Raw genomic sequence first — 27,320 nt, 5'->3', positions numbered from 1 at the left:
TTTATATGCCCTGTTTGTGAACTGAAATCCCACTCACCTGACGAAGGAGCAGTGTTTTGAAAGCTTGTGGCTTTTGTTACCAAATAAACCTGTTGGACTTTAACCTGGTGTAGTGAGACTTCTTACTGTGTCCACCTTGGATATCCACTGCAAGGCTTTACCCTGCTGCTGGCATGGAGTTCTTTCTCCTGTGTGGGCCTCTCTCTAATCTTGTGCTGGCTTTATCTGTCCTGGGCAATGATAGGCAGTGTGTAATCTAGTAACATGCTGAAGATTTCTGGCATGTGTGTATGGTGGCAGAATAGTTTGTCTTGTGTTAAGCAACAGCACCCATTGAATAGGGAGGGAGTAGAGGGATGAGAAAGGGCAAAAGATTTTTTTTAGATTTAATTGAGACATTATGATCAGTATTGGCATGGAGGGCTGAAGGGCCTGTTCTTTGTATATCAGAGAGGTCAGTAGCTAAGAGGACAGTGATAACAGCAGAGTTTAGGAATGGGAACAAGAGGAGGCCACTGAATGGTGTTACAGTGACTGGACAAGAAGATGTCAACATTTCCATTGTTGCTGTGACAATAAAGTGTTTTATAGATAATAACGTATTAATAAATATTCTACTTGTGATATCCATGTCAACACTGGCAGGACATAGTATAGACTAGAAAACATTGGTGCAGTAAGGAGAAAACATTATGTTACATATGATAACATCCTGTTATATGCTGTAGAGATAGAGGGAAACATAACATAAGAACATAAGAAATAGGAGCAGGAGTAGGCCATCCAGCCCCTCGAGCCTGCCCCGCCATTCAATAAGATCATGGCTGATCTGTCGTGGCTCAGTTCCACATTCCTGCCCTCTCCCCATAACCCTTAATCCCCTCGCTTATCAAAAACCCATCAACCCGTGTCTTAAAAATATTTAGCGAGGTAGCCTCCACCACTTCAATGGGCAGAGAATTCCAGAGATTCACCACCCTTTGAGTGAAGAAGTTCCTCCTCAACTCCGCTCTAAACCGCCCCCCTTTTATCTTGAGGCTGTGCCCCCTAGTCCTACTGTCCTTTCTGAGCGGGAAGAGCCTCTCCACCTCTATCCTATCCTAACATGATGAGCACAGCTTTAGATAGGTTTAGTATAGAAGCCACATCAGTATTCTATGTACATTGGATGGGCAAAACAGAAGAGGTAAGGTGCAGATTTAATGCTGCAGTTAATTGTACAATGGAAGCTATATGGATTGCAAAAGACCCAACCTACATTGCATACCTGGGTGATGGGAGATATCACCATGTGGCAGCAAAATCTTTGATATGAGAACATTCGATTTGTCCCATAATTAATCATACTGTATGTTTCAACCCACAAGGATGGGGAAGGTGGAACTGATGGAAATATATAAGAGGGAAACAGTTGATATGTGAGTCATGGAAAGCATAAAGGATAACCAATCACAATTCTTGAGCCAACTCTCCTATGCTAAAGTTCATGTAGACAATGTCTACCGCACTGCCTTCATCTATTTTCTTGGTCACCCCTTCAAAAAACTGTATCAAGTTTGTAAGACATGATTTCCTTTGTACAAAGCCATGCTGACGATCCCTAATCAGTCCTTGCCTTTCCAAATGCACGTAGATCCTGTCTCTCAGAGTTCCCTCCAACAATTTATCCACCTCTGTAGGGTCTGTAGTTGCCTTGTTTTTCCCTGCTGCCTCATAAATAATGGCATAACACTTGCCCCCCGCTCCAGATCTTCCAGCACCTCACCCATGGCTGTCGATGATACAGATACCTCCACTAGTCACCTGCAATTTCTTCCCTACCTTCCCACAGTGTCCTGGGACACACTTGATCAGGTCACCCTTTAAAGGTGATCCTTCTAACTTAGCTGTTACATATAAGACTCTGTATGTTTCTCAAGCCTTGCTGCACCAATATTAATCCTGTCTCTAATCCAAGGATAGGGTGAGTTCCATCAATGTAGCAGCTTTCTGCTGGCATCTCCTCAGCAGGGAGCTGGAAGCAACTTGGTCTTCCTTGGTGGAGGGGAGAGGGTTACTTTGGTGGTAGTGGGGAGGGATTGTGAGTTTCTGGGTTTCACTGAAAAGTTAATTTAAAAATAGTTTTAAACTATTTTTGTTGGAAATGCTTTCCCAATGACAATTGACCCTTGTGTCTCTGTCTTCACCCATTGGAATGTGGGTTCAAAGTGGTACAGACCCAATACAACTGAATCCCGTTATAAATTCTGCCCCCGTGCCTGAATTGTACCATTATACCCAGAAACTGGGACATGGAATTTCCATTAAGTTGCATTCAAAATGATGTGCCCATTCTAAATCGATGCAAATGTTGTTTTTTATTCTTGCATGAGACATGGGTGCTGCTGGCTGGGCAGCATTTATTGCCCATCCCTAGTTGTCCTTGAGAAGGTGGTGGTGAGCAATTGATTGGACAATTGAATGGCTTGCTAGGTCATTTCAGAGGGTGGTTGAGAATCAACCACACTTGCTGTGGCCCTGGAATCCACATACCTGACAAAGGAACAGCATTTCCGAAAGCATGTGGGTTTACTATCAAATAAACTGATTGGACTTTAACCTGGTGTTGTGAGATTTCTTACTGCAGGATTTGAACCCAGCTGCCTAGAACATTAGCTGAGTTTCTGGATTAATAGTCTAGCAATATTACCACTAGGCCATGATCTAGTTGTAAGGAAAAAGATCAGAAACCTATATTTATTTAGCACTTTTCATAGCCAGAGTGTCTCAAAGTGCTTTACAGACAATGAAGTCTGTGTTTTACATTGTTGTAATGTAGGAAGTACAGCAGTCAACACACACACTGCAAACTCCCACAGACATCAATGGGATAATGACTAGACAATGTTTTTTCTGATGTTGATTGAAGGCTAAATATTGAAATATCTTCCTTCTTCAAACTGATGCAGTGGGATTTTTTACATCCACCTGAGCAAGCAGATGGGGTCATGTTTAACATTGCACCCAAACACACCACCCCCAGCCATGTCATACTCCTTCAGTGCTGCACTGAAGTGTCAGCCATGACTTTTGGTCTCAAGCCCTGAAGTGGGACTTGAACTCAGAGCTTTCTGGCTCAGAGGCAGTACTATCATTTCTGATCTCAAGGTGAAAGTGCTGCCTCTGAGCCACAGCTAACACTCAGGCATAGCATGGTTGTTTTCTGAACTGTAGGCTTGGGGCTTGAGGAGTGCCACAGAATTCAGACAGAGATATATTGGCTGGAATATTCAGGCCCCACTCTGGCGGACTCCCCCACAGCAGATGTGACAAGTCATTCAAATGTTTATTGACTTTGGCGGGACTGGAAGATCCTGCTGGTGGGAGGAGCCAGAAAACTCCAGTCATCATGTGACTTTTTCAGTGAAGCTTGAGGCTGGTTGCTTCTATTGAATTTAGCTGACAGTTACTCATGTCCAGCAGGCCTGGTTATAAGAATACAGAATAATCTAATATACAAAGTTAGTGCACAGGAAATATAATGTAGTAAATTGGAAGCTGGCTTGTTGTGGCTTCAACAAGAAACAGTTCATTAACTAAGTAAAACATATATACAAGATAGGGGTCTGACGGAACTAGTACACAAGTCTCCTCTTCTCTTCCCTGGTTCCAACTAAGATTCCTCTCCATCCCAGGACACACGCCTTTATTTGCAATTGGCTCAGTTTTTCCTATGTGACCTCTCCTTAGGGAAAGGCCCAATCATGTGGCTGCAAAGGATTGTCCCTTTAAAGGGGCCACATTACCAAACTCCTTCCCCGCCCCTAACTCTTGAATCCACCTGTGAATGACAACAAAAGATATATCATTATGTAGAGTCATATAGACACAATATCACATTAAGCCAAGGGAAAAGGCATTCACAAAGTAATTTAGACTTCCAGACTCTAAAGGGATGTCCCAACTCAATACTGGGTCATGATGTAGAGTTGCTAGCGTTGGACTGGGATAGGCACAGTAAGTAGTCTCACAGCACCAGGTTAAAGTCCAATAGGTTTATTTGGTAGCACGAGCTTTCAGGGTGACGCTCCAAAAGTTCATGCTACCAAATAAACCTGTTGGACTTTAACCTAGTGGTGTGAGACTACTTACAGTACTGGATCTTTCAGCAAGGATTCAATCCGGGCTGTCAGATGCTAAAAGCAAACTCCTCAATTCGGGGTTGACATCCTCCTTGGTAGATTCTTCCTTCTTAACTTCTGAAGCTGTCGGTTGCCTTAGCTCCACATTAACCATAGGTCTCCCTGGATTAGTAGCTGGTAAACATGAGTCCACCGTAAGTTGGTATTCCTTTTTTAAGAGTTGTGGTAGAAAAGTGGCTAAAAGATTATGGGGGTGATTTTGAGCCTGCACTTTCTGATTTTGAAAATGATGCTCAGGCAACCAACACCCTCCAGTGTGTTCATGTTACGGGGCACTGGACGTGGGGGGCACGGATAAGTGCAACTCGAGGCTGGGTGTAGGGTTCCACAGTTGTCATATCGGGAGGAGGGATTTACAGGGGTCACTTATAGGCCATTCCTTCCCTTAATGTTGGGCTGTTCCTTGTTTTAAAGGGGTTGTGAAGGCTGGTATGCCAGCAGTACTTTCATAGAATCATAGAACCAAACAGTGCAGAAAGAGGCTCTTCAGGTCTGCACCAACCACAAACCCACCCAGGCCCTACCCCCATATCATTTACCTGCTAATCCCTCTAACCTATGCATCTCAGGCCACTAAGGGGCAATTTTTAGCATGGCCAAACAACCTAACCTACATATCTTTGGACTGTGGGAGGAAACCAGAGTACCCAGAGGAAATCCACGCAGACACGAGGAGAATGTGCAAACACCACACTGACAGTGACCCAAACCAGGAATCGAACACATGTCCCTGGAGCTGTGAAGCAGCAGTGCTAACCACTGTGCTACTGTGCCACCCTTTGTTCTCCTTCCTGGAATCCTGTCCCTGTCACAGTTGAGGTAGTTCCTTTCCTTAGTGGGGGCTGGCCAGAAGGTGGGAGGGCTTAAAAACAAGAGGCTTAGCATTGGGGGTGACTGTGAGTGATTTGAATGTGGCCCCATGACAGGCCAGTTGCCAGATCAGAGTGGAGGATTCAGGAATGGGCTGCATCTTTTCTCATGCGGCCTGAAGGGCCTTGCACCTGGAGGAGGATGACTGCAGTGTGACTGGAACCCTCACTCAGGCAACAAGGCAAAGGGAAGAGGCTGCCCAGAAATTCCAAACCAATTGTCAGGGGTGCTTGCATGTAATGCTAGAGCTCAATGGGACATGGGGGGCTGCTCAGCTCTGCATCTCTTGTGACCTGGGAGAAAGAGAGTGCAATATGAGAATAGAAGCATAGAAACTAGAAGCAGGAGTAGGCCATTCATTCATTTTGATAATGGCTGATCATCAAATTCAATATCCTAATCGCCCCTCCCTCCCATGTCCCTTCATCCCTTTATCCCCAAGAGCTATATCTAATTTCTTCTTGAAATCAGACAATGTTTTGGCCTGAACTACATTCTGTGGTAGTGACTTCCACAGGTTCACTACCCTCTGAGTGAAGAAATTTCTCTTCACCTCAGTCCTAAAATGTTTACCCCTTATCCTCAAACTATGACCCCTAGTTCTGGAATACCCCACCATTAGAAACATTCTTTCAAAATCTACCCTGTCTAACTTTGTCAGAATTTTATAAGTTCTATGAGATCCCCTCTCATTCTTCTAAATTCCAGTGAATATAATCCTAATTAACTTAGTCACTCCTCTAATGACAGACCTGCCATCCCAGGAATCAGTCTGGTAAAGCTTCGCTTTACTTCCTCTATAGCAAGGCCGTCTTTCTTCAGATAAGGACACCAAACCTGCACACAATACTCCAGGTGTGGTCTCACCAATGCCCTATACAATTGCAGCAAAACAGCTCTATCACTAAACTTAAATCCTCTCTCTGTGAAGGCCAACATACCAGTCTTTGCTGCTTGCTGTACCTGTGCACTTACTTTCAGTGGCTGATGGTGGACATGCTAATTGCTGGCCCCTCGATTCAGCAATGCCAAGAGGCTGATAATCAGCTGAACAAACACCCCAACCTCCCCTCACCGGTCATTATGCCATTAAAAGGTGTGCGGACAAAAAGCACTGCCATTTAGTGGAGACTAACTGTTAGCTCATCGCAAGCAAATGTTACAGGGATTGAGCTGACATTCCCAGTAAGGCTGCAACATCACACGGATAATGCTGATGTAAGACCCTATGCAAGGCATGATAGTGATGTCTGTCACCACGCATCCCAATCGAGCTTATGCGGTGTGGCATCTCCCATTCAGACTTACACACATGCATCTGGGGAAGTCACACATGTCCTTTATGCGAGGGTTCACATGTATATTAACTTGGACCGGGACTAGCTGAGCCAAGGTGTCAGGGCCATGGGCTTCGCCACCTTAGCAGACTTGCCCCAGGTGCAAGGTCTGGTTGACTGCACCCATATGGCCTTACACACTCCAGGGCAACACACAATGCCATTCATGAACTGCAAGGTATACATCCCCTCAATGTGCAGCTCGTCTGTAACCACACAATGTGCTTCATGTTGATGTGTGCACCTTTCCCAGCGAGTGTCAGGTTACTCTCAGATCCCAGCTATCTTTGAGGGAGAGCAGTGGCTGGAGCGAGGTCACCTTGGGCATTGGGTGTCGCCACTCAGGAGGTGGCTGAAGATGCCAGTGTGGAAACCACAAACACCAACAGAGACTTGTTACAATGAAGCTGACATTGAAATGAGCGTGCTGGTCGAGCAGACAATTGGCCTGCTGAAAATGTGGGTCAGTTGCTTTGACCAATCAGGGGTGCCCTACAATTTACCCCAGAGGGTTTCCTGCATCATTGCAGTCTGCTGTGCTGTCCATGAGTTGGTGCTGCAGAGGGGAGACCACCTCCTGGACCTGGGGGAGATGGAAGAGTGCCGCATCTCCTCGGACGTGATGAATATTGAGGAGGACGGTGAGGGTGAGCATGCAGAGAAGGAGGCAATGAACAGGGCCTGACTGAGCTGACATACTAGGGATGGACTCATAGTGCCTCGCTTCAGGATCAAGCAGGATGAGGGAGCAAAGAGTTCTTCCACCATGGAGACGAAACTCTCACCAGTAATGTGTTCCAGCAGTATGCTCCCATGGTGTTGTTAAACATCATAGGCAGGACACTGAAGCTATTGGTCAGTCTCTGCAGGAGAATGATGATAAATTGCATTGAGGACAGAGCAATGCTCCTCTCATCTTCAGCAATATGCCTGACTCCAGCCTGACAGAAAGTTTAATGCGTTCTGCTATCGAATGGGCTTATCATTGGGCTCAGTACGACAGATGCGCAGCACCAGCTATGACAGGCAGCAATGCTTCCATACTGTTTCGCTGGTGTGGGAGGGACATGGCGCTGCCATTCTCACAGTCCTCAGCAATGAAGCACCGAGTGAGTGTGATGGTGCCCCAAGCTTGGTAGCATCAACACACAGGGTGGAGGCTCTGTGGGTGAACGCAATGACGTTTAATGTTAAATATTCAATACAATGGTGACCTATTGACACTAATGCCTATATTACCCGTACTCACTGAGCGCCTAGAGTTTCTTCATCTTCCTCACTCTCCCAATACGTTTTGGTGTATCCTCACAGCTGAGATTGAGGCAGTTTGCCAGCCTGCTGACTTCCATGCCCTGTTGCTTGACCTTGGCTTGCATCCCCTGGGGCCGGGACCTTGAAGGTCATGCCTGCTTTTGGGCAGCATGCATGTTTGATTTTTGCCCTCCTCAGTGTCTTTGGTTTGATTTGATTTATTATTTCACAAGTATTAACATACAATGAAAAGTATTGTTTCTTGCGTGCTATATAGACAAAGCATAACATTCAAAGAGAAGAAAACGAGAGAGTGCAGAATGTAGTGTTACAGGCATAACTAGGGTGTAGAAAAAGATCAACTTAATACAAGCTAAGTCCATTCAAAAGTCTGACAGCAGCAGGGAAGAAGCTGTTCTTGAATCAACACTGGAAGAAGGTGGAAGGTGGAAGAGAGAATGTTTGGGGTGCGTGGAGTCCTTAATTATGCTGGCTGCTTTGCTGAGGCAGCGGGAAATGTAGACAGAGTCAATGGATGGGAGGCTGGTTTACGTGATGGATTGGGTTACATTCACAACCTTTTGTAGTCTCTTGTGGTCTTGGGCAGAGCAGGAGCCTTACCAAACTGGGATACAACCAGAAAAAATGCTTTCTATGGTGCATCTGTAAAAGTTGGTGAGAGTCGTAGCTGACATGCCAAATTTCCTTAGTCTTCTGAGAAAATAGAGGTGTTGGTGAGCTTTCTTAACTATAGTGTCGGCATCGGGAGGCCAGGACTGGTTGTTGGTGATCTGAACATCTAAAAACTTGAAGCTCTTGACCCTTTCTACTTTGTTCCCATTGATGTAGAAAGTGCATGTTCTCGACTACACTTCCTGAAGTCGATGACAATCTCCTTCATTTTGTTGACATTGAGGGAGAGATTATTGTTGCCACACCAGCTCACCAGATTCTCTTTCTCATTCCTATACTGTATCTTGTCATTGTTTGAGATCCTGGTTCTGGAGGTGTGTGGCTCACAAAAAGGATGGCTTCAGATGGACTGGAGGTGTCCTCTAGCTGGAAGGGCCAGGCTGTACTCACGTTGATCCTTTTCCCTTTGGGATCCTGGGGGCCCCTGTGCCGCTCCTGAGAATGTAGGGGAAGCTGCAGTGAGATCCAGAAGCCCCACCATCCTGGAGCACTGACACTCGTGGATTCCCACTAGTGCCTGCACCATGCAATCAGATCCCTGAACCATGGAGGTCTTGCCGTCAGACATGGTAGTTATGAGCTGAGCCATGGTGCAGACATCTCCTGGCATGCCAAGGTCTCCACTGTGGATGTCACCCTTGCAGTATTGGCCTTGGTGCTCCGCAATGATGGCACCATCTCCTTGGATAGAAGGCAATTGGATTCCTCCAATCAACATTGCAGTTTGCGTGGGAACGCTGTCATCCCTTCCTGATGCTCATGAATACACAAGTCTACTTTCTTCTTCCCAGATTCAATGGAGAGTCCTCCCCATCCCATGACACATGCCCTTTCTCCAAATTGGCTCTGCTTCCCGCACTGCCTCTCCATAGGGTCCAACCCCGATCACACGACCCTTGCAGGATCGTCCCTCTAAAGGGGTCATGTTAGCACACAGAGCATCTTGCTTCTTTTCGGTGTTGCTTTAATGGACGTGGTAGTCACTTAAAATAAATAGGATAACACCTCCATTACATCAGAGAATAAAAGCTTAATATAAGTAACATGTTGTAGAATAACATCAGTGACAGTTTTAGGTGCAAATCATCCATTCTGTCAATTTTTGATCTTTGATGCATTGAAGTGTAATTTTTCAATGAATTATAATGGATTCGTGTTAAGTTAAATTATTTGTTGATCTCTCAGTGATCCCTTTATTACACAATTTTCTATTGACGTACAGAACAGAAACCATTTCATATTTAAAGCAAACATCTCTCAGCAGAAAAGAAAATTTGCTTTTATCCCCAACAATGTTTGTATTTACATTTTCTGTCTGGAGGAATTGTGTTTTTGTAAAATAGCAAGTTGGAATTTGTCAGCTTTCATCCCACACACACTGCCAATCAGCATATTTTTAAAGGAGAACTCTGTGTGTTATGTGCGTGCGTTGTGTGCATGTGTATGTGCATGTGTCTGTATGTGTGTGTGTGTGTGTGTGTGTGTGTGTGTGTGTGTGTGTGTGTGTGTGTGTGATGCAATGTATGTGTGTGTGTGTGTGTGATGCAATGTATGTGTGCGTGTGTGTGTGTGTGATGCAATGTATGTGTGTGCGTGTGTGTGTGTATGTGTGATGTGATTGTGCATGTGTGTCTGATGTGTGTGTGTGGTATGCATGTGTATGTGAGCATCAGAAGCATGCAGACTGGGTTATTGTACAGTCAACATCAAACAAACATTTAGTGCTGTCCTGAAAGTTTGCACCTTGCTGGTGCTGTTAGCATCCTTCCTTAACCATGCATGGTTGAACATGCATGCAACTTTTAGGTGAGATGCTTTTTAACTTTCTTTCATTGTTGCAGAATTAGTGGAATTACTGTTTTGTTGGAGAAGTCAGCAGAAATTCTTGCAGTCAGAAGGGAGTAGTGCCGGGCCATTGAAAGGAGAGATGTGGATCTGAACAGTCTCTGAGCAGAGTGTTCGCTCGTAGTCATACGATCTCCAGTTACTGTTCATCCTGGAATGTATCTGCCATGGAAAGGATCAGAGACAGGAAAAGAGGAACTTGTCCACAGAGGGAACATGTGGAGGGCCTCTCCACTGGAGATCTGAGGCACCTAGTGTCTTCAGGAAGCACTTATCCTGTTTCCACCTCAGTCAGCAGCAGTGTCTGCCAAGGCTATATCTCAGTAAGAAATCTCACAATACCAGATTAAAGTCCAACAGGTTTATTTGGTGGCAAAAGCCACTAGTTGCTACCAAATAAATCTGTTGGACTTTAACTTGGTGTTATGAAATTTCTCACTGTGTTTACCCCAGTCCAATGCGAGCATCTCCACATTAAGGCTATATCTCACCAAGGAGGTGGACACAGAACTCTGTCTTAAACATGCAGGCCTGCAGCCACAGAGCTGGATGAGGACAGGGTTAGCATTAGTCATCAAAGTCACCATGGCCTTCAACTTCTGTGCCAACAGATCTTCCAGCAGAAGATTTGCCAACATTTCTCAGTTTGCTGTTTATCAATGACTCCAAGATCACCAAGGCTCACCTTTCCATACCCCTCACATGGACCTTTGCTGTAACAGATGTAGCTTCAGTGGCATGGTGACACAATGGTTAGCACTGATGCCTCACAGCACCAGGGACCTGGGTTCAATTCCCGGCTTGGTTCATTGTCTGTGTGGAGTCTGTATGTTCTCCCCATGTCTATGTGGGTTTCCTTTGGGTGCTCCAGTTTCCTCCGACAGTCCAAAAGACTGCATTGGCCATACTAAATTCTCCCTCAGTGTACCCAAATAGGCGCTGGAGTGTGGCAACTAGGGGTTTTCACAGTAACGTCATTGCAGTGTTGATGTAAGCTTACTTGTAGTACTAATAAATAATCATTAATTATAAAGGCTTTATTGCCAGTAAGTATTTATTATATACGTGTACAACAAGGTAAGACTAGACTACAATTGCAACTGCTCTTCTGGACTTCTGGGCCCTCCCTCTCCAGGCCGTGGCCCATGCCCTCCTGCCGATTGGCTCAGCTTCCCGCTGGAATGGTCACGTGGCTCTCGGAACAGGTCCCTCCCCATTGCCCCCCTCAAGGGCCACTCTATGACAAGCACTGTGTTATTTTAACCAAAATACTGAAATAAGGATACCATAAACAAATCATTCCATAACAATTTCATCCAACAACTCTTCAAATAATACATCCCATGCTCAACTTCTTAAGACTTATGCTTTCCCTTAGTTCCCATCTTGCAGGTGCCTCAGCCTGTAATGCTCCTAAATATCCCAAAGGCTGTGAAAATCCCCTAGTTTCCACGCTCCGGTGCCTGTTTGGGTACACTGAGGGAGAATTTAGCATGGCCAATGCACCTAACAAGCACGTCTTTGGACTGTGGAAGAAAATTGGAAAATTGGAGCACCTGGAGGAAACCCATGCAGACCGTGCCACATAATTCGGAGGCTGACCAATCCTTGGAGAAGTACGGGGCCTTGAGGGCTCTTGCCTTATCATCTCAGTATGGGTGGCAGCAGCCTTGCTGGTTGGAAGACAACAGATGGAATGGTAGTGATGGAACCATAAATGGTGTCATGTGATAGAGGAGAGCGACTTCATGCTCCAAGGAGACACTACAGCTTGGCGGCACGGTGATACAGTGGTTAGTACTGCTGCCTCACAGTGCCAGGGACCCGTGTTTGATTCCTGGCTTGAGTCAGCATCTGTGTGGAGTTTGCACATTCTCCCCATTTCCTCCGTGTGCTTCAGTTTCCTCCCACAGTCTGAAAGACGAGCTGCTTAGGTGCATTGGCCGTGCTAAATTCTCCCTCAGTGTACCTGAACAGGCGTCGAAGTGTGGCGAGTAGGGGATTTTCACAGTAACTTCATTGCAGTGTTAATGTAAACCTACTTGTGACTAATAAAGAAACTTTACTTTAACTCTCCGGGATGGTGCCTCAGTAATCTGTCAGAAGGCAGATTGTTGGACTGCTCAGAGAGCCTGCATGTGCCTTTGAACACTGGCAAAGGCAGCCGTGATGGCAGCAGCCTGAACTGCACGGCACCGGCTGGGCTTGCGTGGCAATAAGCAGCAATTTCATGACTTTAGTTTGGGCTTGTGTTGCAGCACAAGATAATAGGCCATTTCAGCTTATGCTGCAATGGGAGTTGAGCTATCAGTCATTAGATGTTGCATCATTGATGGCCCCACAAGTGATCTCACACAGTTAGGCATCACTTCCACATGGAAGAATGGGCTTCAGGCTCTGCACAAGGTGTTGTGTCAAATTGGAGTTGGACTCCTCCATGCTCTTTGTCAGTGACAACAGGCTCTTTTACCTGGCCTGCCAATGCATCCATTAACTTGGTGTGCATGCACATCACCTTTTCTTGTGTGGTGTCCCCTTGATATCCTCCAGCTGAATCCCCTACAGCAAAGCTTGTTTGCGACATTGCTGTCTGGCACACAAGCTCCTTCCTGCCATCCTGACTACAGTTTAATTGTGACTCACTGCATGCAGTGTCAATGTCTGAGCTCAAAACTGCAAGGGTTAGAATTTTCCTGCATCTTCTTGACCGACTGCTTCAAAAACATAAATGCACAAAGTGATGGTGAGAGATAAGGGTTGAGAAGGTTTGGGTGAGGGAAGGGGACAAGAATAAGGAAAAGAAGTACATGGTTCCAACAACTGCAGCTTGTATATCGTACTGGATTGCTGGATAAGGGTGATGTGGGATTTCAGAACCTGCATTAGGCAGGAACATCCTGAATGGTTTCAGCAATGCCGATTGTCATAGCTTCAGTGATGGCTACACTACTAAAGGTGAGTATTGCCTCATCCCCAAGGATGAGGACATGTATCCCCTAGCCCTGCAAAAGAGAGGGAAGAGTATGAGTGAGTGAATAGGAATAAGTTTAAGTGATATGCCTGTCATAGGAGAATAACTGAAAGTATGTAGGAGCTATGAGATGTGCATGTGAGGCTTGTAGCAGTGGTAAGTGTGTAAGGATGAGGGAGTGCAAATGAAACAAAAAAGTTATTCAAGACCTCAGCCATTTCCCCATCCCCTACCACTAAGTCCCCCTTCTCATCCTCTAAGGGTCCAACGTTCACCCTAGCCAGCCTCTTCCTTTTTATATATTTATAAAAACTCTTGCTATCCTTTTTTATATTAAGCGCTAGCCCAGCTTCATAGTTTCTCCTACCCTTCTTTATCAAATTCTTTGTCAATCTTTGTTGACATTTAAACCTCTCCCAATCCTCTTCTCGCCCACTACTCTTAGCTACACTGTGTGCAGTTTTGGGCGCCGTACTTACGCAAGGATATTTTGGCCTTGGAGAGAGTGCAGAGGAGGTTTACTAGGCTGATGCCGGAGTTGAGGGGGTTGAGCTATGAGGAGAGGCTGAATAAACTAGGCTTGTACTCGTTAGAGTTTAGAAGAATGAGGGGAGATCTCATTGAGACATATAAGATGATGAATGGGATGGATAGGATAGAGGTGGAGAGACTCTTCCCGCTCAGAAAGGACAGTAGGACTAGGGGGCACAGCCTCAAGATAAAGGGGGGGGCGGTTTAGAACGGAGTTGAGGAAGAACTTCTTCACTCAAAGGGTGGTGAATCTCTGGAATTCTCTGCCCGTTGAAGTGGTGGAGGTTGCCTCGCTAAATATTTTTAAGACGCGGGTTGATGGGTTTTTGATAAGAGAGGGGATTAAGGGTTATGGGGAGAGGGCGGGAATGTGGAACTGAGCCACGACAGATCAGCCATGAACTTATTGAATGGCGGGGCACGCTTGAAGGGCTAGATGGCCTACTCCTGCTCCTATTTCTTATGTTCTTATGTTCTTATGAATGAGTCTGAATTGCTGCTGGAAGAATAAGGGGAGTGTGGGGCACTGAGCAATGTGTGCGGTTGGCAGTGCAGTTGGTAGAATATGGCACTTGGTGATCCTTTTAATGTCCACTTGTGTGAGGCCATTGAACCTTTTCTGGCACTGCATCGATGTTTCAATGGCAGAATCTTTGCACCGACACCTGTGGCTACTACTCTGGCTATTAACTCCCATTCCCTTCACTGTGTATGGCAGGAGTGCATCCTGACCACCCTACAGAAAGGTGATCTCTCTCCATTCTGTGTCCTGCAGTAAACCCTGAGGTGCTCCATCTGGGAACCTGGAGCCTCTCTCTTGCCTGCTGCTCTATTACGACAGTTTTTTCCTGCTCAGAATATCCTTCTGTATTGTAATCTCAGCCCTTGAACGGATCTCCCTTTTAGAGGTTCAGGCTGGCTTTAAGAAGTCCAGCCTTGTTATCATTGATGCTGCCTCACATGAAGCAGGGCCCCCTGCTAAGCGTGCAGCAGCACACACCACAATCATGAGGACAATCACTTTTTTGGAGGCGGAGGTTAATCGTGATCCCTAATCCTGGCTTTATCCGATTCTTAGCCCATTATTTTCAAAGCTGAAGTAAATGATAGACTACAGCATGGGGCTGAGCGCAATATGTTATTCTGGATGGATGTGTTGCTGCTTCTCAGGAATAAATTCTTGTCCCATAATGAAAGCGAATTACTGCGGATACTGGAATCTGAAACCAAAAGAGGAAATGCTGGAAAATCTCAGCAGGTCTGTAGCATCTGTGAGGAGAGAAAAGAGCTGACATTTTGAGTCCAGAAGACTCTTTATCAAAGTTAAAAGGCATAGAAAATAGGTGATCTTTATACTGCAGGGGGAGGGATTGAAACTTAAGTCATAGCCGCAGAAACCAGGGGAAAAGACTGCTAATAACTGTCCAGAGAGAGAATAAAGGGTGTGAATGGCCAACTAAAATGAGAGGGTAAACTGTGACAGATGAAGATGTTGGGAGGAAGGGGTGGGACAGAGGTAACATTTAGAAAAGGAGAAGCGGGGTGGGGAAGAAAGGGTAAGGAAAGGGGGGATGAAGTAGGGGGAAACTTGAAAGATAATATGAAGAATATGAATGAAGAATGAAGAAAGATAATAAAGAAATAAAAGGTAGAGAACAGTAAAAAAAATTAAACAAAATAGAGTTGAGGCAGGAAAAAACTGCAGTAATTGCGTTAAACTTCACTGGAACATTGCAGCAAGCCAAGGACAGATGTGGGCCTGGGAGCACGATCATGTGTTAATATGGCAAGTAAACTGGAGGAACAGTATCTCAACTTCCAGCTAGGCACTTTACACTCTTCTGCTCTTAACATTGAATTCAACAACTTCAGAGGATTAGCTCCACTCCACCTTGATCCCTTTGTTTTCATTCTATTTTATTTAATTTTAATACCTGCTGAAATACATTTCGTATATTGGAACTTCTGAAGCTTTCATGCATCAATATTCGCAGAGAAGTGTATTATTGTAAGTAATAAGGCTTTCATATGTATTAACATAAAATATCAACTTCATCGCTGGAAATTGTTTTTTTGCAGTTTTTTGGAACTGTAGTGTTCAGTTAGACAAACTAAATTTATAATGATTTTATTCTTTTCAAGCAGATTAGTGAATTTGTGCTTTCATTCCGTTGATTATCTGATTTTGTTTGACATTTGTGATTGTTCTGAATGAAACTGCACAGCATAAAGAGTTTAACCCTGTACTTATTCAATCATCCAGTTCTTGGCAATAATAATGGCTACTGTAACACTATATTCTGCACTCTCTCCTTTCCTTCTCCCTCATATGCTCTATGAATGGTATGCTTTGTCTCTATAGCATGCAAGAAACAATATTTTTTGCTGTATACCAATACACTTGACAATAAATCAAATCAAGGTAAATCAGACCAAATCCTTTTGCCCTCACTCCAACTCAAAGTACAGTCAGTGACCCTGGATGTTATCCATTACTTTGAGAACAAGATTCCAAGCAAACATGGACAGTCCAGTTTCAGTTTGGACTAATCAATCTGAACTGGGATTGATCTCCTTTTCAAACAATGGAGTAACTTTACAAAAATACAGATTTATCTTCTCCATTCTTAACAATGAGTGTCCAGAAAATGAATATTTTTTCATACACATGGGCAGCACATCGGTAGATTGGTTAGCACTGCTGCCTCACAATGCCAGGGGCCTGGGTTTGATTTCCGGCTTGGATCACTGTCTGTCTGGAGTTTGCACATTCTCCCTGTGTCTGCTTGCGTTTCCTCCTGCGCTCCGGTTTCCTCCCACAGTCCAAAGATGTACGGATTAGCAGGATTGGGCATGCTCAATTGCCACTTATGTCAGGGGGCTAGCCGAATAAATACATGGGGTTATGAGGATAGGACCTAGGTGGGATTGTTGTCGGTGCAGGCTCAATGGACTCAATGGCCTCCTCTGGACTGTAGGGATTTTATGTTCTAATGACAACGCAGCAGGAATTCAGCTTCACTGAGGCAATGGCAGCCTGATCTTACACCAGGTCAGCTCCTGCGTCTGCCCCAATAGATGCAGTTCTTGTTCATTGCATCTGGGTAAATGCAGGATCAGGGCCACCACAACTCTTTTTGAAAGAGACAATTTCAATTTGTCAGTCTTTTATTTTCTGAAATCTTCTATGGCACAATCCTGGCCTGGAACGTGTCCGAGAGTCACTCCACATAACCGGACACCAGTATCTTGCTCGTATCCTGTTTGTACGAGGGAGGAGGAGGAGGTGTGAGCAATGAAAGTTGCTTCATATGATGACATTTCTGCCTGTCTTGTGTCATTTTCACATGGCAGGCTTCCAGACAAAGAACGGAAGCTATCACAACTCTGAAGATGGATGACCAACCCATTATCACTTTCCAACCCCGTTATTCATCCTGTTTCTGTCAGCCTTCACTTTCCAGGTTACTCTGTAGGCTCTGAGGAAATGTGGGTTAAAACTGTTAATTATTCAAGAGTCTTTTTTGCTAAATATGGAAAATCTATGGCCTTTTCGAGGCTGTATTTTGCGTGAGCGCTAACCACTATTTCTAATTCGTTCGCAAAGCATTTTCCAAGACAGTTCGGTCACAGCTACTGAGTTATCTGACTCGGCTGAGAGTCCTGTCAATAAATGTAACTGGAGTCTGAATAGGTCAGAGAATAATAGAATCCTTACTGTGCAGAAGGGGGCCATTGAGCCCATCAAGTCTGCACCGCCTCTCTCTGACAGAGTACTTTACACAGGTCCTTCCTCCCACTCTATCCCCATAACCCCACACATTTCCCATGACTAATCCATCTAATCTGCACATCTTAGACACCAGCGGGCAATTTATCATGGCCAATCAACTGAACCTGCACATCTTTGGATTGTGGGAGAAAACCAGAGCGCCCAGAGGAAACCCACGCCAACACGGGGAGAACTGGCAAACTCTACAAAGTAGCCAAGGCCGAAATTGACCCCTGGCACCATGAGGCAGCAGTGCTAACAACTGTGCCAGTGTGCTGACTGTCATCAGGACCCCATATAATTACTGCCACAGAGGTCCACTCAGCCTGCACCCATTCCAGATATTGTCAAGTCTGTTTAAAACCGTCCGCAAAACAAACGTGGGACACTGTCACTCAGACTCCCTTAACTTTCGCTCTGCAAAACTTTCCAAACCACCCCACCACCTTAATAATTCTAAGCAGGATGTGAGAAGAGTGCCGGCATGATTAGTATTCACACTGAATTAATGATCATCACAGACAACATTTATGTCTGCACATCTTGCCATTTCTTTTCCTGCTGAAATTAATTTGCAAAAGCCTGAGGGAACTGATTACTGTCTGCATTAATAAGACACAGGTAGTATATTCCTAAGATAATATTTTGCCTGGCAGGTAACTTAATCTAGCAGAATGTGGTATAAATCACTACAGGGAGATAGTTATGTTCAATTATCTGTGGTTACGGATTTAAAATCTTTGCAATGCAGATTCAGTACTCAGCTTGGAACATCCAACTGAATGACAATTGTGTGAAGAAAAAGTTGAATAAAGGTGGTTGCAAATTAACTAAAAAGCAATTTGAGGTGCAGCCATCAGTGACTAACAGCTACAAATAGCTGAATGTCGTCATGAGTAAGAGGAGGGGGAATGTTACGTAGAAAATCACTTAACTGCATTACAGGAAGATAATGTTACAAAATGGTCAGCCCAGTCTTCTAAGTTTAGTCTAAGTCTCAGCTGCATGAGGAGAGTTTTGCTGGGGTCTGTATTTGCCTTCACTACATGAGGTAATCTGGCAGAGCAAAGAGTCTTCTTACTATAGAACCTGTTTGATTTTCAGTCCACTGAAGTCAAATTAGGTGGAATAATAGTCCAAACGGAATCAAAATTTGACAGAAATGCCCATCAATCTGACTTTTGTTTTGCATTTTCCCTCCCATCACTCCTTAATCGATTGAATGTATGTGCTTGGGGAATCAAGGCTGACTTTCCCACTCCACTTCTTTCCTCTCTGCTGTATTCCTGTTGTTCCCAGAAGTCACCAGACGGTCCCTGGACGGTCACTTCAGCACTTCACTGTACCACAAACCCAAGGATAACCTCACGATGCTCCACTTCTCCAGCTTCCACCCTAAACATGTTAAAGAAGCTATCCCCTATGGACAAGCCTTCCATATACACAGGATCTTCTCAGATGAGGAGGATCGCAACAGACACCTCCAGACGCTGAAAGATGCCTCATAAGAGTAGGATATGGAGTTCAACTCATCGATCAACAGTTCTGACGTGCCACAGTGAAAAAACCGCACCAACTTCCACAGAAGACAAACACGGGCCACGGCAGACAGAGTACATTTCATCGTCCTGTACTTCCCCAGACCGAAGAAGCTACAACATCTTCTCCAGAGCCTTCAACACGTCATTGATGAAGACAAACATCTCGCCAAGGCCATCCTCACAGTCCTTCTTCTCGCCTTCAAACAACCGCACAACCTCAAACAGACCATTGTCCACAGCAAACTACCCAGCCTTCAGGAGAACAGTGACCACAACACCACACAACACTACCACAGCAATCTCTGCAAGGATCATCAACATGGATGCCATCATCTCATGTGAGAACACCATCCACTAAGTACACGGTACATACTTTTGCGACTCAGCCAACGTTGTCTACCTGATACGCTGCAGGAAAGGATGTCCCAAAGCATGGTACATTGGGGAGACCATGCAGACACTACGACAATGGATGAATGAACACCGCTCGACAATCACCAGGCAGGACTGTTCTCTTCCTGTTGGGGAATGCTTCAGCAGTCACGGGCATTCGGCCTCTGATCTTTGGGTAAGCATTCTCCAAGGCGGCCTTCATGACACACAACAATACAGAATCACTGAGCAGTAACTGATAGCCAAGTTCCTCACACATGAGGAAGGCCTCAACCGGTATCTTGTGTTCATGTCACACTATCTGTAGCCCCCACGACTTGTCTGAGCTTGCAAAATCTCACTAACTGTCCTGGCTGGAGACAATATGCATCTCTTTAACCTGTGCTTAATGCTCTCTCCACTCACATTGTCTGTACCTTTAAGACTTGATTAGCTGTAAAGACTCACATTCCAACCATTATCTTGGAAATTGAGTTTGTGTCTGTATATGCCCTGTTTGTGAACCCAACTCTCACTCACCAGATGAAGAAGTGAGACTCCAAAAGCTTGTGCTGCCAAATAAATCTGTTGGACTTTAACCTGGTGTTGTGAGACCTCTTACTGTGCTTACCCCAGTCCAACGCTGGCATCTCCACATCATGGTTCCCTGGAAGTGCCAGATGCAATTTCTGGGAGACTCCCCTTGCTGCACTGTACGGTGGCCTGCCCTTTACACAATCTCAGCAATCCCGTGACCCTGTAAGAGTAGGATGAGGGAAATCATGTTCTAATTATCTGGGTTCAGACATAATGAGTAGCCAATAGTGGTAAGATATTGCTGATAAATACTGACCTCATATTCTAGGACAAGCCACAGCCTCCAAGATAGGTGGGGAGAAAAATTGGAAAAGAAAACTTGAATTGCCTCCCTATAATTATGTTCAGCGTACTAGTTTTTAAAAATTATCCAAATTCAACCTTTGCAATGAATTAGCAGCAACCCTCAGCTGTTGTGTTCAAATTGTAATTTCATTTAAGAAAGCTTTCGGCTGAAGAAAGGCCATGGCTGGAATTCTCTGGCTATTCATGCCAGTGGAATTCTCAGGTCCCATATCCCTGTATCCATCGGCATATCCCTGCCTATGGGTTTCCCACTGGCATGGGGTGACGTCAATGGGAATTCCCATTGATGGTGGTGGGACCAGAGAATCCTGCTGCTAGCAAACAATCTATCACCTCCCACCCAGGGGCAAATATGCAGCTGGGAGACTGGAGAATCTTGCCCCATTTGACCCATCAAAGCTCAACCTTCACCCACACTGGTGTCAACTGTAATTAGGGACTCCAGGAAATAGCTTTTGAAAGCTCTTTAGTTTTATCCCATACAGAATGTTGCTGCACCACATTGAGCATTTTGCTGTGTGTCTACCTTTTGTTATTTAATATGTCCTTGAATTTACAAAACAGATGTGCACATATTGAATTACAACTTAACTGGTAACACAAAGCAGGTGGATTGCAGAGATAGCCTGTTACATGCATTGAAGTCAGTATTAAGCAGGGGTGAAACAGATGGTTTGCAAAACATAGCCCAATGTATGCCACCCAAGATGAACTTTACCCCTGTGTTCTTTAAGGCATGAAACATTTGTCCCAAAATTTTGAACAGAACAAAGACAAAAGTGCAGGGGAAGTTTCATTAGAACAATGCTGAGAAAATGAGACAGAATCTGGATTCCACTCCACCTATGCCACAAAGAGAAATGAAAATGGATAATGACAAGTTTTCCATTTGGCCCTTCAAGGGACTCACGTCTCGGGGAATTCCTGAACCCCCAAGACTCAGTGGGGCACCCAGCAGCTAACAGCTGGCTATAGTGCTGCTGTAACTCCTACAGAGGGCCCAAAGTTTAATCAGGGAAAAGTAATTATTAAAAGCTCTGATTTCTGTATTCCAATCAAAAGAATCAAAAATAATATTTCTCTTGGACCACTCATGAGTTTTTTGTCTCTGCCAAGAGGATATCTTGATACCCTCCAACTTTGCTGTCAGTTTGACCTGGGTTTTTTCCGGCCTGTTTCTCTCTGGTGTACATAATTCTCCAGTCTTGCACGCCCTGCCACCGCTGCCAGCAAGAATTCAGTGCTCAGCCAAATCTCCATTCACTGCAGCAGGATCAGGGAATCCCAGCCATGAGTAAGGTCAGAGAATTCCGTCCATGGTCTCTCCATCAACAGAGGAACAATACTGGAATTTTAAAGCCAATGTATCTAAATCTATTTTCCAAACCATTCGTCAACACTAGGTAAGGAGAAACAGGACATTCCTTACTTGGATGGCAGAGATTTTCATGACTGGCTATCTTATTACTAGCTAAATACCAAGTTTCCTGAAAGATTGGCTTCAAAAATGTGTGGGCTGCAATCCTATCAGCTATAATGGGTTCGTGCCCGCTGGTGCCAATGGAGCTTTTTGGTAAATGAAAGTGCACTTCATTTGCATGAGGCTGGTGGGCATCCATCGAATTACACTTATTTCCTGATCATCTGTCTCATGCCAATACTGTCAGAAGTGTCAGTTCTTGGTCAACAACAATGGAGGGATGCATAAACCAAACCCCAAGATCCCATCAATTTTCATTCTTTATAAATGGTGTACAAAGTTTAATATAACACATTGAATGGAATTTTCCTGTCCCGGCCACCACGGAATGGTAGCAGGTGGGACAGGAGCATGCAAAGGTCTATTGACCTCAGGTGAGATTTTCTGGCCTTCAGGTGAGCATGGCTAGAAAATCCTGTTACTTATCTGCAGAGGTTCAGGTCACTGTCATGGTCTGGACACCCTAAGTAGGGTCCACTTGCATTCTTCAGGGCTAGGTAGGAGCCTTAGTGTGTCCTCTGACTTCTAGTGTGCAAGGTCTCTTAGGGGCCAACATCTGGATTTGCCATTGGCCCGTGGCAAATCAATGTTTCCTTAATAATAGAATTGCTTTAACAGTGCTCCAATCACAGCATCTAATGCTTAAAAGTGGAACAAAATGAAAGAAGGCATGGCCAAGAAGTTAATTTAATGCGCTTAACATTATGCATTCAAACTTACTTTTGCAGCATCACTATGAAACGCTCCAGTGAATGAGAATAACATTCTCTTCAGGCTTTGAGTCAGCATGAAGATAGCTACGCAGCTGTGCTTTCCACTGCAAGGGAACTGGCAGCCATCCTCCGCCACAGAGGAACACTATGAATGATAATCAAGGACAGCTTATCGCTGAATGTTACTGTCGCAGCTCCTGCCAGGTGAATGTAAGACTCTCCTGTCATATAAGCCAACATGCTGCTTATAGATATATGATAGATGGAATCCCAAACAACGGTCTGACATTAATCACCTTTTCCATTGAAACAGCACAGCGTTCATCACTTAAAATTCCATTTCCACTTTGTTCCCTTTTTCTCCAAATCGAGAGGTAGCCATGTGAACAGTGGATAAAATACAGTGGTCTACTCAGCCAGAAGTAGGTTCTACTTTCTGTAGCTGGTCGAGATCAACTTTCTTTTTCATTCTTTCATGAGGTGTGGGCATCACGGCTAAACCAGCATTTACTGCCTATCCATAATTACCTTTGAGAAGTTGGCAGCGAGCCTCTTTGTTAAAGCATTGCAGTCCATGAGATGTAGGTACACCCACAGTATTGTTTGGGATGGAGGTCTAGAATTTTGACCCAGTGACAACGAAGGAACAGTGATATATTTCCAAGCCAGGATGGTCTGTGGCTTGGAAGGGAACTTGCAGATGGTGGTTTTCTCAGGCATCTGCTGCCCATGTCCTTCTATAAAATAGAGGTTATGGGTTTGAAGATACTATCTTGGTGAGTTGCAGCAATCTGTCTTGTAGATGGTACACAGCTGCCACTGTATGTCAGTGGTGGAGGGGGTGGAAACTGAGAGTAGTGGATGGGGTTCAATCAAATGAAACGTATTGTTCTGAATGGTGTCACGAGTATTGATGAAGATGCACTCATCTAGGCACGTGGAGAGTATTCCATTATACTCCTGGCTTGTGCCTTGTAGGTGGGCAGGTTTCATAGTGTCAAGAGGTGAGTTACTCATCATGGAACCCCCAGCATTTGACCTACTCTTGTGACCACAGTATTTATTTGGCCAGCCCAGTTCAGTTTCTGGTCAATGGTAATCCCCAGGATGCTGACAGTGGGGATTCAGTGATTTTAATGCGATTGAATGGAAGGAGAGATGGGTGGATTCATTCTCGATAAAGATGATCATTGTCTGGCACTTGTGTGACATGAATTTCACCTGCCATTTATCAGCCCAAACCTGAATGTTCTCCAAGTCTTGCTGCATATGATCTTGGATTGCTTCAGTATCTAAGCAGTCACAAATGGTGTTGAACGTTGTACAGTCATCTGCGAACATCCCCACTTCTGACCATGTGGTGGAGGGAAGGAATGCCATTGGTGAAGCAGCTGAAGATTGTTGGGCCTAGGACTCTGCCCTGGGGAACTCCTGCAGTGATGTCCTAGGCCTGAGTTGACTGATCTCCCATAAACTTCTTCCTTTGTGCCAGGTAGAATTCCGACCAGTCGAGAGTTTTCCCTGATACCCATTGACTCCAGTTTTGTTAGGGTTGCTTGATGCCATTCTCAGTCAAATGCGGTCTTGACATCAAGAACATTCTCACCTCTTGATTTCAGCTCTTCTGTCCATATTTGTACTAAGGCAGGAATGGGGTCAGGAATTGATTAGCCTGGTGGAACCCAAACTGAGATTTAGTCAGCTGATTGTTAAATCAAATCAAGCAGGATAGTTACCATTTTTCCAGGTAGTGGTCACACTGCTTTCATCATAGATCAATCATCAAGTTTACTTTGAAGGCAATGGCAAATTAACCTGAGATAACTGACAACAAACAGAAAGTGTTGGAAAGTCTCAGCAGGACTGTCAGCACCCATAGAGAGAGAACAGAGCTAGTGCTTCAATCCTGGGTGATTCTTCTTCAGAGCTTTACTAACTTGCTTTGATCACCCATATTTCACTGCATCCTAATCGCCACATGAAAGCTATGGCTACATTTCAAATTATTGGTCTGGAAATTTGATGACACCCCACCCATTTTGAAGTACAACAAAGGCATCTAACGACCCAGCGCTTAAGGGCTTTGGGTTACAGTAGTATAGCGAATGGGGGAAACACCTTACACATCAGATAGGCAGCAGCCAATATATTAGTAACGCAGATGCTGGTCTGTGCTTAGGGGCTGAGATAAGCTAGGTTAGCAGTTGGGGCTGTTGCAGTTAGCATCAGAGCCTCTACTCCGGGATAGAAGACAATTTTCCATGGTTTGGGCTGGCAGTATTCAGAAAATGTGGTCTACATTTCGTGTGGACACAATAAGAAGCCTCACAACACCAGGTTAAAGTCCAACAGTCAGGTGAAGGAGTAGCACTCCAAAAGCTCGTGATTCCAAATAAACTTGTCTATTGCCAGCATCTCCACTACATTTAGTGTAACTGCTGGTGCTTAAGCAACTTGCTGAAGGCAATCATGAAAAAGGCATATTGGGAATAAAATGAGGAAAATGGAAAAAAAGTATGTTCCAGAGTCTAGACTATTGAATGTGAAGTTGTTTATGATGCTCTGAGGAAAGCAATAATGTGATGGGTAAATGCAAGTCTTTTCCTCACCTAATCTTACCCATGCACTCAAAAATATGAAACTCCTTACTTCTCTTCGTCCTTTTTTTAAAACCCAACAGGTTTGCAGCCTTGTTATTAAACCATGACCTTTTAATTTATCTCATCTTGTCTTATGCAGCTCTTATCCTTTCTTTGCTAATTCTTTTCCCCCCTTTTTTCTTTTAAAGCTACTGATCCTCTGAGACTTCATCCAGACAAGAACTTAGACAGATAGACTAAGCTAGTCTCTCGACTATGGAAAGCGGTGAGAGTGATCTCAGAAAAGCAGGTCTTATTAAAAAGTGATCGGTTGTTGTAAAGAACAAAGATCAAAGAAAGAACAAAGAAAATTACAGCACAGGATCAGGCTCTTTGGCTCTCCAAGCCCGCACCGACCATGCTGCCTGACTTAATTAAAACCCCCTACGCTTCTGGGGACCATATCTCTCTATTCCCATCTCATTCATATACTTTCAAGACGCCCCTTAAAAGTCACTATCATATCCGCTTCCATTACCTCCCCCGGCAACGAGTCCCAGGCACCCACCATTCTCTGTGTAAAAATCTGCCTCATACATCTCTTTTAAAACTTGCCCCTCGCACTTTAAACCTATGCCCCCTAGTAATTGATGCTTCCACCTTGGGAAAAATCTTCTGACTATCCACCCTTTCCATGTCTCTCATAATCTTGTAGACTTCTATCAGATATCTGCTCAATCTCTGTCACTCTAGTGAGAACAAACCAAGTTTCTCCAACCTCTCCTCATAGCTAATGCCCTCCATACCAGGCAACATCCTGGTAAATCTTTTTTGTACCCTCTCCAAAGCCTCCACATCCTTCTGGTAGTGTGGTGACTAGAATTGAACACTATATTCCAAGTGCTGCCAACTAAGGTTCTATAAAGTGGCGACATGACTTGCCAATTTTTAAACTCGAAGCCCTGGCCAATGAAGGCTAGCATGCCTTCTTGACTACCTTTCCGCCTGCATTGCCACTTTCAGTGACCTGTGTACCTGTACACCGAGATTGATAGATAGGCACCCTTTGCCTATCGATATCCTAAGGGTTCTGCCATTTACTGCATATTTCCTCTCTGTATTAGACCTTCCAAAATGCATTACCTCACATTTGTCCAGATTAAACTCCATCTGCTATCTCTCCGCCCAAGTCTCCAACAGATCTATATCGTGCTGTATCCCCTGATGGTCCTCATCACTATTGGCAAATCCACCAACCTTTGTATCGTCCACAAACTTACTAATCAATCCAGTTACGTTTTCTTCCAAATCATTTATATATATTACAAACAACAAAGGTCTCAGCACTGATCGCTGAGGAACATCACTTTTCACAAGCCTCCATTCAGAAACACTGCTATCCTCTGTCCTCTTTGACCAAGCCATTTTGTATCCACCTTGCCAGCTCACCTCTGATCCTATGTGAATTCACCTTCTGCACCAGTCTGCCAAACCTGGCTTATTGTCCTTTAATATAGCCCAGCAGTTCTGATGTTAATTACAACAGCTCCAACTGCTGTCCAGGCTAAGTTCAGCCCCTTTGCACAGACCAATGACTGAACCTGGGGCCAACTGGTCAACACAATTCAATGTTATGCATGTTGTTGCCTTTAGCCATCAGTTGATCAATTCTATGTTTGTCGATCTTGGTGTTGTTCACTTTTGGCTTGGTCCTTCAGTTAAAAACAAGCATAAGACAAAAGTAACGGTCTTGAAACTGAAAGGCACTACAAGGTTATGGGAAGATAATCAGGCAATTACAATGCGTGGTGCCATTCTGAAAATTGAGTCATTGAGTCATTGAGATAAGCCCATCTCGACCAAGTGTAACTATTGTGATTATTTCCCATTTAGCAACACTCCATAATTTCATACATTTTTAATAATAAAATGTAAATCATTCAATGTGAGCTGACTAGCATGTAGAAGAGCAAATAAATCTGTACAAAGAGCCCATACTGGAATTAGACTGTTGCCAAATGATTCTTTTGCTTTTGAAACATGAGGTGTAATTTCCTTTGACAAATCCTTAAGTGTTTTCTTTTTACATGTTTACAATTTTGCTATAATCAGTGAAAAGCAAAAGGCTTTCTCCGCAATTTCAAATTCACCCCATACAAATGGGATGTACACCTCTTTTCCCCTAATTCTCTCTCGTATCTCCCCAGACAGAGGAGGATGTTTGTTACAGTGTTGGTCCTATGGCAAGAACCGGAATATGGAATATTTTAACATGGGGGTG

Source organism: Carcharhinus amblyrhynchos, chromosome 1, assembly GCF_965287045.1.
Source record: "Carcharhinus amblyrhynchos chromosome 1, sCarAmb.v2.hapA, whole genome shotgun sequence".
NCBI lineage: Eukaryota > Metazoa > Chordata > Chondrichthyes > Carcharhiniformes > Carcharhinidae > Carcharhinus > Carcharhinus amblyrhynchos.
The sequence above is the reverse complement of the archived record's forward strand: the minus strand, read 5'-3'. Positions refer to the sequence as shown.